General features: G+C 43.4%; 1 protein-coding gene across 2 annotated transcripts in view; it reads left to right on the top strand.

Annotated features, from left to right (window-relative positions):
* Positions 1-6,231: 6,231 nt before the first annotated feature.
* The window catches only part of CYFIP1 (cytoplasmic FMR1 interacting protein 1), a 73,636-nt gene continuing 67,675 nt past the window's right edge, over positions 6,232-12,192 (top strand). For both annotated transcript variants that reach the window (XM_027642815.1, XM_027642824.1), the window contains exon 1: positions 6,232-6,388. The gene's annotated coding sequence lies outside the window, so the exon portion shown is untranslated. The remainder of the gene's footprint in view (positions 6,389-12,192) is intronic.

The following is a 12,192-nucleotide window of genomic DNA, read 5'->3' as shown; positions in this document are numbered from 1 at the left end:
CCTCTTTGTTGGAGGAGACATAGCATTTGAGTATGCTTTATTTGCACATCTGGAATTTCAAGTAAGCAACTTCAGAGATGTTAGGAAAGGTTTAATCTATTGCATATATATATAGATTTAAAGGAGTTCCGTCATCGTCTTTTGTTTTGTAAATTGTCAAGTCTAGCTAAAGGAAAACATATATAACACCAGGCAAAGCAGGGAACTTTCTAAGCTTCTAAGGAGGTATAAAATTCTTTGGAAAAGAACACACTGCATTATTGGATGCTGTCACAGTTTCATCTGTTCTTCATTTCCACCTTTATTTGTTCTCTTTAACTTTTGGATGCCGTCTTATCAAAGTTGCAGCATAGAAGCCCTTATCTATCTGACTTGCTACTTTTCTTCCTTCTCCTTTTTTTTCCTGTGGGCTTCTGTAATCTCTACCTCATGTTTTAGCAGATTTAGTAAATTCTCCTATGCTTTCTTTGCTCTTTAGTTTTAATAACCCCTAATTAACTACTAGGTCCTTGAGGACCTTTGCTTATGTCAAGCTCTTGATATCAAAAAAGTTAGCAACCAGTTGTTGATTGCATGGTTTCTGTGGTAGCACAGATTAAAGATAGCAACTCTAAATTGCAGGCTGATTAAAAATATAAGAAAATCCCTCTGATGTGCTTTTTAATCTTACTAACTATAAAGATTTGCAAATCTTTCAGCTTTCCTCCTGTACTCCTTTCCACACTTAGAGAAAAACCTTTCCTCGTTGCTTCAGTTGGTATTTACTGGATGCTGTAGTGGCTTATTGCTGCACTGTGCCTTTATTGCTGGAAAGGCTGCACGGGGTCACAGGTTACCCGAGTTAGAGGGGCGAGGCTGGGGTGAAGAGTGAGGGGGCTGAATTGCCTAACATACATGCCCTAATTCCTGTACTGATGTCCTACGTGAGGAAAATGAATGTTATTTGCAAAAGAATCAAGAAATGATTGAATGCATGTTAGTGTCTGTCTAGGAGTTGGTGGGTGGACTCTGGTGTGGTTTGGCAGCACAGTGTGCAGCAGGCTTGGAAAGCAGAGTGGGGGACATGGGCCCATTGTATGCATAAAGAGTTAAATCCCACAGACTTAGCAACAGAACTCTTGTGTAGTGTTTCGGGGAGCTGGAAAGCAGAACTAGGAAACCCTGCTTGCTCAGATCCACTTCAGATGGTGTCATTCAGCGCTAGGAGGGAAATTGGAGCCAGAGAGCTGTGCACTGCACATGTCATCATGTGCTAATTAGTATTTATGAATATGCAGCATGCCTGCTGTTGTCAGCTGTGCTCTTGGCAGCACATGTGCTCTCAGGGATCTGGCTTTTCTTGGAGTTAAAGGTAGGTATGGGTGACCCAGATCACTGCTTTCGTGTAAGGCCTGGTGAAGTGGGGGGCTCCTGGTAGGAGTTCTGTGTTTAGGTAGCTGGCCAAGCTTCCTGCTGCGGGCAGGTTCTCACTTTCTGAGCTGGCTGCTCACTGAGACCTCTTTGCTGCTTTATACTTGGTCTCTTCTGCTTAAGCTCTCCCAAGTGCTGTGCCCTTTGCATAGGTGCCTATTTCCTGAGAGCTGAAAAAATGGGTTTGCTATATGTAACATGGAAGGATGTGATGTTTTTGTAGCCTTGCTATACTTTAAACCTTTTTGCCATGTATAATGTGAAGTCCATGCTACCGCCTTGTGTGAAAAATCTTGTCCAGTTCTTTACAGCATGGACAGGTGGTTGCCAGAGGTTGGATTTAATTTTTAAACTGGCTTATAGATAATTACCTATTTTCTTTCCTTGTATTTTTGCATGGTGTCCTATTCTTGGGGTCATTGTGACCATTACCTGTCATGATTTCGTAAATAAATATCTTTCTGTGTGTCAGGTCATGACAGTTTCCTGTGTTACCTTACCTCCTTTCTGAGGACGAAAAATCTGTGAACTCAGCAGGTAAAAAAAAAAAAAAGAATATCTAGATGTGCTGTTAAATACCAAAATATCTGCAAACCCAGAGAGTAATGTAGTTATAGAAGACACCCAGTGGCAGAAACACAAGATTCTTGTTGAAGCCCTTGGGCTGCTGTGGAATGAAACTCTTCCGTGTATTCCTGTGGGCTCCTGGAAAAGATTTATTTTCATTGCCTTTGGGTAAATACTTAAGAGCCGAAAGAAGGAAATTAAAAATAAAGTAAAAATAGCTGGAATTCAGGAATTCAGCATCTGACTGTGGCTGGCATAGTGTCTTGAACAAAGGCTTTATCTAGTCTTCAGGCAATTGCATTAAGCTTGTAGCTACTGTATTATCTGATACTCGTGTGATTAGGTGTTGGGTACATAATTGCCAGAAGCATGATACATTAGTGTTACAGATCTTGCTAAAGATTGTTGACAGGCATGGTTTAAAATCAGGTTAAAATAAATTCCACCCAAGAAAGGGCAGCTTGAGATCCTAAATCTAGCCATTGGCCTCATGAAAACCACACCTAACTTCCAGTGGGTAGAATATCAGTTAATGGCTTGACTGGGAATATGTAGGTATTATATCTTCAGCTAGACCTAGAAGGCCTGTGTTCAGGATGGCAAGGATAATTGAGATGGGTGAATGCAGTAGAGGGAGAAGCAGGTCGTGGAGACTTGCTGAGTGTCCTTCTGAACATGAGCCAGCAGTGTGCCCAGGTGGCCAAGAAGGCCAATGGCATCCTGGCCTGGATCAGGAACAGTGTGGCCAGCAGGACTAGGGAAGTGATTCTTCCCCTGTATTCAGCACTGGTGCGGCCACACCTCGAGTACTGTGTCCAGTTCTGGGCCCCTCAGTTCAGGAAGGATATTGAGGTGCTGGAGCAGGTCCAGAGAAGAGCAGCGAGGCTGGTGAAGGGACTTGAACACAAGTCCTATGAGGAGAGGCTGAGGGAGCTGGGGCTGTTTAGCCTGGAGAAGAGGAGGCTCAGGGGAGACCTCATCACTCTCTACAACTACCTGAAAGGAGGTTGTAGCCAGGTGGAGGTTGGTCTCTTCTCCCAGGCGGCTATCAGGAAGACAAGAGGGCATGGTCTTAAGCTCTGCCAGGGGAGGTTTAGGTTAGATATTAGGAAGAAATTCTTTACAAAGAGAGTAATCAGGCATTGGAATGGGCTGCCCAGGGAAGTAGTGGATTCTCCGTCCATGGAGGTTTTTAGGATGAGACTGGATGTGGCACTCAGTGCCATGGTCTAGTAACAGCAGTGGTAGTGGATCAGGGGTTGGACTTGATGTTCTCAGAGGTCCTTTCCAACCCAGCTGATTCTATGATTCTGTGATTGTTAATCAAGTACCGTTATCGCAGCACTTAAGTTCCACTAAAGTGGAAAGAGCAGGGAGCTGTGAGGGTGTTACAGAATTAAATCAGGTATCTGGAATGATGCTAGTTGGGCTCATTTGGAATGATAGGTCCACCACGTGTTACAAAAGAACATAGACATCCAGATGGTAAAATGTGATTGTGCTCTAATTCCTATATCAAATATTAGGAAAAGCAACACAAATCTTGAGTAGCTGCATATCATCATCAGTGCTTTTCTGTATGACCTTATGGGTTGTTATAAACTGGAGTATGGAATGCTGATGAAAAGCAGATTGCTCCAGCAGTGGGGAAGCAGCTCCTTCGCCCAGTCAGTTACTTCAGATGGAAATAGCAAGACTTGGGGCATCAGCCAGACCTCAGGACAAGCTGTTACTGCCTCAAGAGTATGATGCTGGTTGGCAGTGTCTTACTTTCATGCAAAGCAGCTGCTTCTGGCACCAGATGGCTTTCGGCAGGTACAGGAGCTGCAGGGGCAGTCTTACATGGAAGAGACTGGCAGACTGAAGTGTTGCCCATCTGGGGGCAAGCTGCTGTTGATGGATCTCACTGGGAGTGTTCAGCTGCTGTCCTTGCTGCCCCATTGTGGCCTGATGACTCGTTGCCTGATAACAGATGTAGACCGAGTGGTTTCATCAAGACAAGGCTGTTCTGAATTTGCACTTGCTCGGGACAAGGAAACAAAACCAATCCCATGTTATGAAGGTGAGTTATTCTTTCTGATAGTAAGCTCATTGTCCCAAGCAGAGTTTGTGGAATAGGGCACAGGATGGATTGCACTGGAGAGAATCAGCTGTCATTTTAGAAACAAGCATCCAGCTGTGGTTGTATTTTACAGTTTTGCCTGAGCTGGCTTAAGAAGTTAGGCTGCTAAGGAACTGTGATGGTTGAAATTAATTCATTTCATATAAGCACTCAAAATGATTACGAAAATACACAGAGAGGAATGGCAACCACGTCATAGAAAATTAATTGTTTCATAAAAAGGCTGTTGCTGTACTGGGGAAAACATGACTGTGAAGGTGTACCTGTGATAAGATGAACTGGTAACACTAACATCTTGCAACAATGTGTTAACTTCTCCACAAGCTGTGGAAATTCTTGATGTTAGGAAAGGGTGGAATAATTGGATTAGAGCACACTTGAAATAATGAAAACTGGGGTGTTTAAAACCTTATCCCCAGTCTTCAAAGGCTTTCTTGTTGATGTTATTACAGAAAGATTATTTAAAGAAACTTAATGCGGTGCAAACTTGTTAGAAAAAAACCCCAACAAACAATAGTTGAAGTAAAGGACTAATTATTCTGTTGTCAGCACAAAGATCATTAACAGCACAGTATCCCACAAAGAGCTGTTGAAAACAGAGACATAAAATTGCTTGCTACAGCAATACTATGTAATTTAATGATGATTAGAGAGGTTTTTCAAGAGTAAATAAAATGTTGGGTGCAAGTTTAGCAAACAAATACGAGCAAATAGACTTTGAGGAAAAATTGGAAATCTCCATGCTCTCAGGTGAATGTATCCCCTACACAGAGTAGTTTGTGGATTCTGTCTGCCATAAAATAGTGGATGGAAAGAACAATCTTGAGAAACTTTAGTGATGAAGAGCTGGCAGTTTGTGGTGCAGCATCCAGTTTCTTAGATGGAATCTTGAAGAAATGAAAAAACTGAACTTTAAAAGGGACAACACTACATAGAAAAGGTAAGAAAACTTTAAAATGAGAAAGTACGTATGTTTGTTGTGGTTTACCGGTCAGATTATGTGACTAACACATCTGTTCTAGAACAGGCAGTTACGAGTATTGAGGCCATGTTGCTGAGAACACAACTGGGTTGGGCAGGACACATCTCCAGGATGACGGACCACTGCCTCCCTAAGATCATGCTCTATGGTGAACTTGCCACTGGCTGCTGCAAGAGAGAAGCCCTGAAGAGGAGATACAAGGACTCCTTGAAACAACATCTCAACCTTGGCCATACTGATCAACATAACTGGTCTACTCTGGCCTGCAATTGGGTGGTTTGGAGACACAGCATCTATAACGTTGCTGCTTCCTTTGAGAACGCACACAGGATCACTCTTGAGGAGAAAAGACAATGCAGAAAGAATCGTGTCTTGCCGATACCTCCTAAGGAGTCTTTCTGCTGTGCCTTTTGCAACTGGACTTGTCTATCTCGCATTGGCCTTTTTAACCACCAGCGCGCTTGTAGCAAATATGGATAGAGCCTTTCCTAAATCTTCGTTCGCAAAGCCTAGCTATGATGATGAAAAGTGGGAGATTGTCAACAGACAGTAGCAAACAGCCTAGTTTTTTATGGTTTTGATTTTAACAAAGTGTGGTTACTTTGGATATAAACCCCACAGGTATGAGCACCCTTTGCAGGACATTTAAAGGGGTTTCCCACGGGATCCACTTTGTTTCTTTAATGTTAGGTCTTTCATCCTTACTGCTGGTCTCTTTTCTTTGCCACGCTGCCAAAATTATGAAGCGGGGGAAAAAAACCCAGTGACCTGTCCTGCCGCCCCTGGTGCCCTCGGGACGCTGGTTTCCCTACGGTGGTGCCGGGGCGGTGCCGGGGGCGGGTTTGTTTACGAGTGCGAGGGGTCGCTGTCCTCCTGGGCGTGGTTTTGTGTTCTTAGAGACATATTTCCCGATGCGTAGGGCACAGGAAACGTCGTTTTCATGAAAAGCAAAAGGGCAGTCCAGGACGCAGCTCTGCCGCCTGCAGCATTCCTGGGTTTACTCCTGGCTCCCCGGCAGGAGGAGGAGGAGCCGAAGCCGGAGCCTGCCGGGGGCGGGAAGGGGCGGCAGGTTTGGGATGAGGCGGGAGGAGGAGGAGCTGGAGCGGCAGGAAGGGTGTTTCCCTGCGCAACTCCCGGTTGAAGTGACTCAGACAGGAAACTCCCTGCAGGGCGCGGCCCAGGAGCGGAGCCGCCGGGCCGGCGCGACCCTCGGCGGCGGCTGGGCCGAGCGGAGCCCTCGGGCGGGCGGACAGACGGGCCCCTCCCGCCGCCGGGCAGCGCCGTTCCCGGGAGCCGGCGGCGAGCGGGTGAGCAGGGCTTGCCGGGGCCGGGAGCGGCCCGCCCGCCGAGCGGGGTGGGTATCGCTCCTCTGCCGCCGCGGGACGGCTTCACCCCCTCCCCGAGCATGGGCGCTTCGCCTGCGGGGCCGGGCGGCGCCGCGCCCCCTCTCGCTGGTGACCGCGAGTCCCATGCGCATATTTCGGGTTATTTATTTCTCCCTCCGCTCGGTATTCGATGCTCCCCGCCGGCTGGGAGGTGCCGGGCGATCCCGCTGCTCGAGCGGGGCCGGGCGGCGCTTCGGGGGCGCGGCGGGGAGCGTCGTGCGGAGGCTCGGCCGGCGCTGAGGGCAGCGGGCAGGCGGCCTGTCCTCAGGAGGGGTCCCTCACGGGTGCTCGCCTAAAAACCATTTCTGGTTTTTCTTTCTGAGTGTAAGGTTTGTCTTGTTCTCTCTCACGCGTAGCCCTTGTGTCTGTAACACAAAGATGGTCGGAGTTGTGCTTCCTAGGCTGTCCTGGAGCGGGTTAGAGGGGGGAAAAAATAAAAGTAGAAAGCCCTGTGCAAGTTCATCCCGCTCTTCGGAGGAAGGAGGTGATCTATAGTGCCTGTCTAAGGACATGGAATAACTTCCTCGTGAGGAAGTTGAGAATTATCGAGCTAAAGTAACTATGCTATAGTGAAGGCAGCAATGTAAGCTGGAAAATCCCCAGATGGATGGTCTGGTACTCCGTCTCTCCCCTCTGATGAGCAAAGACAGACACACACTTCATCTGCGTGAGTATTCCTGTAGTTCATCAACGTCTCTGCTAATAGTTTTTGCCTTTCAGTAGGCTCTTATTGCCTTGATTTTTATTCCCGCGCCGTTTGATGACAGGTTGGAGTAGCATTCAGACATGTAAATAGGTGTTTGTGCCAGGAAGGCTGTTGGGAGGAAGTAGTCTTTGTGGGATGTAGCCAGTCTGCCTGAAGTGCTGGCTGGAGAGTGCGCGTTATTGAAGGGGAAGGAAAGCTAGCTGGAGGAATTTCTTCTTAATTAGAAGGTCATGCCAGGCTTTGCTGTAAACTGTGGGAAATGGAAAGCTTAGGCTAATGAGTGACTCCAGTCCTTATTACATTCCAGTTACTTATTTGGCATAACTTTATTTTAATAAGCTTACTGAACACATACACATGCAATGTTGTTTGTTAGTGTGTTTTTCAAAGCGGAATTTCTAATAATACTGTAATGCAATTCTGCAATCTCTGAATTATGTTTATATTAGTTTTACTTAAACTGTTTTATGCTCAGACAGAGAATATCTGAGCTATATGCTAGAAAATGCTATTCTAGTCCTTACTAAAGTTCTGATTGTTGACTTTATTTAAGTTCCACTTTTTACCTTTTTTTACATTTGTAAACACAGAGTTTCTCTTGATCTAGTGTAATAGGCTCTTTAAGCTTTCCCAGGCAACCGGGGCTGTGAAGTCTGGCTGGTGCAGGCAGCCAGTTGTCTCTGTAGCGGCCAGGAAGGAGGAGAAGGAAGCAGTCTGTACAGCATTGGGGTATAGCAGGAAGGCTTAGTCCCAGTATTATCTAAGCTTGCTCTCTAGAAAATGTACAGCAGTTTTTCTTTGCAGCAGCTTAGAATTTTACGTTTTGGTTTTTTTTGTTTTTTTTTTTAATAGGGACTATGCAATTGATGAAATATCTCTAATATGCTTTGGTTTTCAGATTGTCGCACCTAATTTATTTATTTTGAGAATAAACCTCTCAGAGTCTTAGAAAAGTACCCAAATACTCCCAGCTCTGCCCTCCCCCCCAACTACCCTGCTGAAGATGGGTAAGGCTTTGTTTTGTTTACAGGTCTTGGGTTTATCGGTTTCTCTTGAGGGTTCTGATGGGGAGAGCAGAGTGGTGTTTGGAATGTGGTCAGCTCTGTTAACTTAAAATTTTTACCTTAATAGGTATCACAATATTTAAACTGAAGTGGAGCTGAAATACCAAAGTTGTTTAAAAAAAAAAATAAAAATCTCTGTTACAAGACAGGGAGTGTTCCCCGAACAATCCAGACTTTTCAGTTCTTAACTCCTGAATGTGTGACTTACAAAAAAGCTGGTAGTCCCTTAGTGATGTACCTGTAATATCCAACGCATTCATTAACAAAACTCTTGTTTCTTCAGCTTGCTGTAGGTGGAAATTGTCCATTATGCTTAAACCAACAAATTCTCTTGATCGGTTATACAGACTTTATAGTGTAATTAAATAATTAACAGATATCTCTTCCAGCTACATGTTTTACATTAGGTGTTGTCTGATATACTCGTTAAGTTTTGGCTAGTACCTTGTTTATTCATGAAGTGAGAGAGTTGTCTTGGAAGGTGGCTTGTTGCCATGAGTAGATTTTAAAATTTTGTCCTAACTCTTGTCGGAATCACCTGATTGTTTTATTTTTAATTTTGTTTCTCAAAGATTTCCAAGATACTCAAGGTGAGGTGGAAAATTCAGGGTGGTTGGAACTGAGCTGCAGGGTTGTAACAAAAAGATGGAACAAAAAATCCCCACAAAGTTCTTTTTTGTGGATTTGATTTTATTCATCCTCTGGTCTGAAAGCTGCTAGAATTTCTTGCAATGCTGTAGAAGAGAAATTTAATTTTAGTATAATTTCCACACCTGTTTATGTTCACATCAAGAGGGTTTCATTTTACAGTTGTTACTCTATGTTCTCAGGGCAAGTCCTTGAAGTGGTTCCTTTGCTGTAAAGTAAACTTGAATGTTGGGCAGCAGGTTTTACCCTGGTGAATTGGAAGTCACCTGTGTGATTGACTTTGCTGCTCTTGAAATAGTGACTCTGTGAGTTTCTAAATTTCTATTGTTTATATATTTTTAAATAGCTGCAGTTACTATGGCAAGCCCCAACTTAATAGGCAATTATGCTTGAACCAAATTAAGTGCTTGTTTACTTAGGGATGCTGCGGGAGCTTGACACAACCCAAGCGTGAATGACCAGTGAAGTGGTTCGGGTGGATCCATTCCCGTGCCTGGGAATGTAATTCATTTTAACAGGGCTTCCCTGTGAACTTGTTCTCAGGGATGAAGACAGAGAGTAGTAAATGTAACAGGTTTGGAAATGATTGATGTTTAGAACATGTACCTTGTTACGAGTGGCCTCTGACAGACCTTATTCTTAAAGGACATTTTGTTACTTTTTGACTACGTTGTTATTTGAATACACAACAAATCAAAGCCCCCTGTATTTGTCGGGTGTGTGCATGTGTGCAGAACTGAGACAGTAACATGAAAGAAGGACATTTCAACATTGTGAAATATGACCATATACCTACAAAACCTGAGAGCTTAGTGCTTTATGTTTGAAGCTACAGCCATCAGGATTCTCTACTGCACATCTACCCTTAGAAGCTTATGTTTGTAGGGCTTGGGGGCACGCTTTGCTGTGTAATACTGATAACAGAGTGCTATTGATCTGCTTTGTTTAAGTGTAATTCCATTAATCCGCATCACTGCCTTTCTAGTGATAAAATTAATGTGTGATGCATTGATGAGACTTGCTACAGTAATACAGAGGGTACAAAATAGCAGATAATCTTTCTATCTCTTGGCATCAAAAATGTAAGATCTTTTGGGTAGCTCCTTATCTTTTGTAAACACACTGGCAAAAATCCTGAAGCTTGTTTTCTTCATAAGACTTAGAAGATTTTCTCTCTTTCAATATGCACTGTTTCATCTTTACCTCTGTTATGTCTGGAAATATATGTACACTTGTAAATGTGTGCATTTGGGGGGAAATTCCTGTCTTCACACAGTTCAGTTTTGTGAGAAAAGTGACAGTCTTAGACTTTTAACTGTAAAAAGCAGACTTGTGGTAAAGTATGGCACAAATAATTGTCACGCATTTGCCATCTCAGCAGAAATGCCCCTTCCCTCAGGCTGACTGTCAGTAAGATGGCACATGAATTTATAGCTATGTAGCCTTTCTACATAAAGACCATTGTGGGAGAGGTGATTTAAGGTTGAGAGCAGATCTGGCTGGGGGTGTTGGAAACAGAGCCCATCTCTCCAATCCTTCCTAGCTGATAGATGGTGGTGGTCCCTGCTCCCAAGGATGGCTAGGAGCAGCACTTATGCCCTGCTGCCATATCACTTCTCCACATCTTCTGTAGCTGTTTCATTCTGCCAGACTTCTGCTCCTGCTGGCAGGGACCGCAGCAGGGCATCAATCTAATGGCATGGTGAGCTCAGAGAGGGCTCTTGGGCTGGGAATCCCTTCACAGCTAAATGAACTGCTTTCTGGGCACCTCCTGTGTGGGACATATCCAGCTGTGATCTGCCAAATGTGGATTTGAAACCCTCTGAGTTATGCTGTGAGGCTCAATGATGAGAGAGAAGTAAAGGCGAATGTGGAGGTCTTTCAGTTGTGTGGTTGTTCTGTGATTCTGTATGTGTGTGTTGCTGGGACAGCTGCTCTGGCATAGGCACAACTGAAAGTGAGTGTTCTGCACAAGAGGGGACATTCTACCTGGTGACTTTAATAAAACTTTTCTTATTTCAAGTAATCAGGTAACATGTGAGGAATTGGCACTGCTGTTCTTGCTTTCACTAGAGGTAAATGCCAGGGCAACAGGCTGTGGTGCCCTCCTTTCCCTGGTTCATGAGTGCTCCTGGTTTACAAAGCAGTTGCTCCTGGAGTGAAGTTGTATGATTTCTCCTTGCTTGAACCAGATGTTGGGAGATTTTCTCAGTTTAACAGGGCGACTCTCGCCAAGCCTCTCACATGGCTGGTTTCTGCAGGTCTGCTTTCAAGGAATGTTAGTTAGGAGGTAGTAGGATGACCAAGAAACTTTTTGGAGACAATAGTTGCTCATTTATAGAAAACAAATACCATTCCCCTTCCTTTCACTGAAAAGCATCTTAAGTATTCAGGCAGTTTATAGACTTATGCTTACTAGATGACACTCTCTACAAGTGATTAACAGAGTTGAGTCTCAGTAATATTCTTATGAATTAATATAGAATATATTATTAAGTAAAAGAAAAAAATGAAATGGTGCTTTTAGTCTTAGAAACAAATAATCAGATTTAAAAACTAGTACTGTGGGTTTATGTTAGGGCACAAATTTTGAGAATTGACATGCTAAGTAGTGATTCCAGGTATGCAAATGGTACAAGATATTTTTGGAGATGCTTGCTTTATGTACTGCAGGTGTAGAAGAGATTTCTGGGATTTAGATAAAAATACAGTAGTGCTGTACATCACTTTAAAATACTTTAATTCTGATACGGATGTGGACACTTTATTGGCAGGAACTAAAAATGCTGTTGACCTGAACTTATTTATAGTCTTCTTTCAGTATAACTCTAACTGTTTTAAGTGGGTTCAGTGACATAAAATCAGTAAGGGGAGTACACTGAATTATACATTCTGAATGTGAAGTTCAGGCAAACTATCATGACACATAGCTCAAGATAGATGTGGATGCCTATCAGGTGATATCAAAAGTAAAGCTTTGGATTAATTTTCACTGAAACAGCTTATTTTCTTGTATAAAATGTTACAGACTATAAGCTCTTTTGGAGAAAAAATAGAACTTAAGAAATAAAAGCTATTTACTTATTTCTGTTTTTCCTTCTACCCTCTCCTGTAGTATTTCCTTTATTTTTTTAAGGAAATGATTAAATCATGACTTGCTTCTTGTCTGATTCACACTCACCTCACAGAAATGCACACAGTGGTACATTTTTTTAAACAGCTTCTGAAGCCTGTTTTGTTTTTTTTTTTTTTCTTTTTTTTTTTTCAATACTATAATTTTGCAAAATTGTACATTATACTTTTACTGA

The sequence above is a fragment of the Corapipo altera genome, unplaced genomic scaffold (assembly GCF_003945725.1).
Source record: "Corapipo altera isolate COAL_440 unplaced genomic scaffold, ASM394572v1 0, whole genome shotgun sequence".
NCBI lineage: Eukaryota > Metazoa > Chordata > Aves > Passeriformes > Pipridae > Corapipo > Corapipo altera.
The sequence above is the reverse complement of the archived record's forward strand: the minus strand, read 5'-3'. Positions and strand labels throughout refer to the sequence as shown.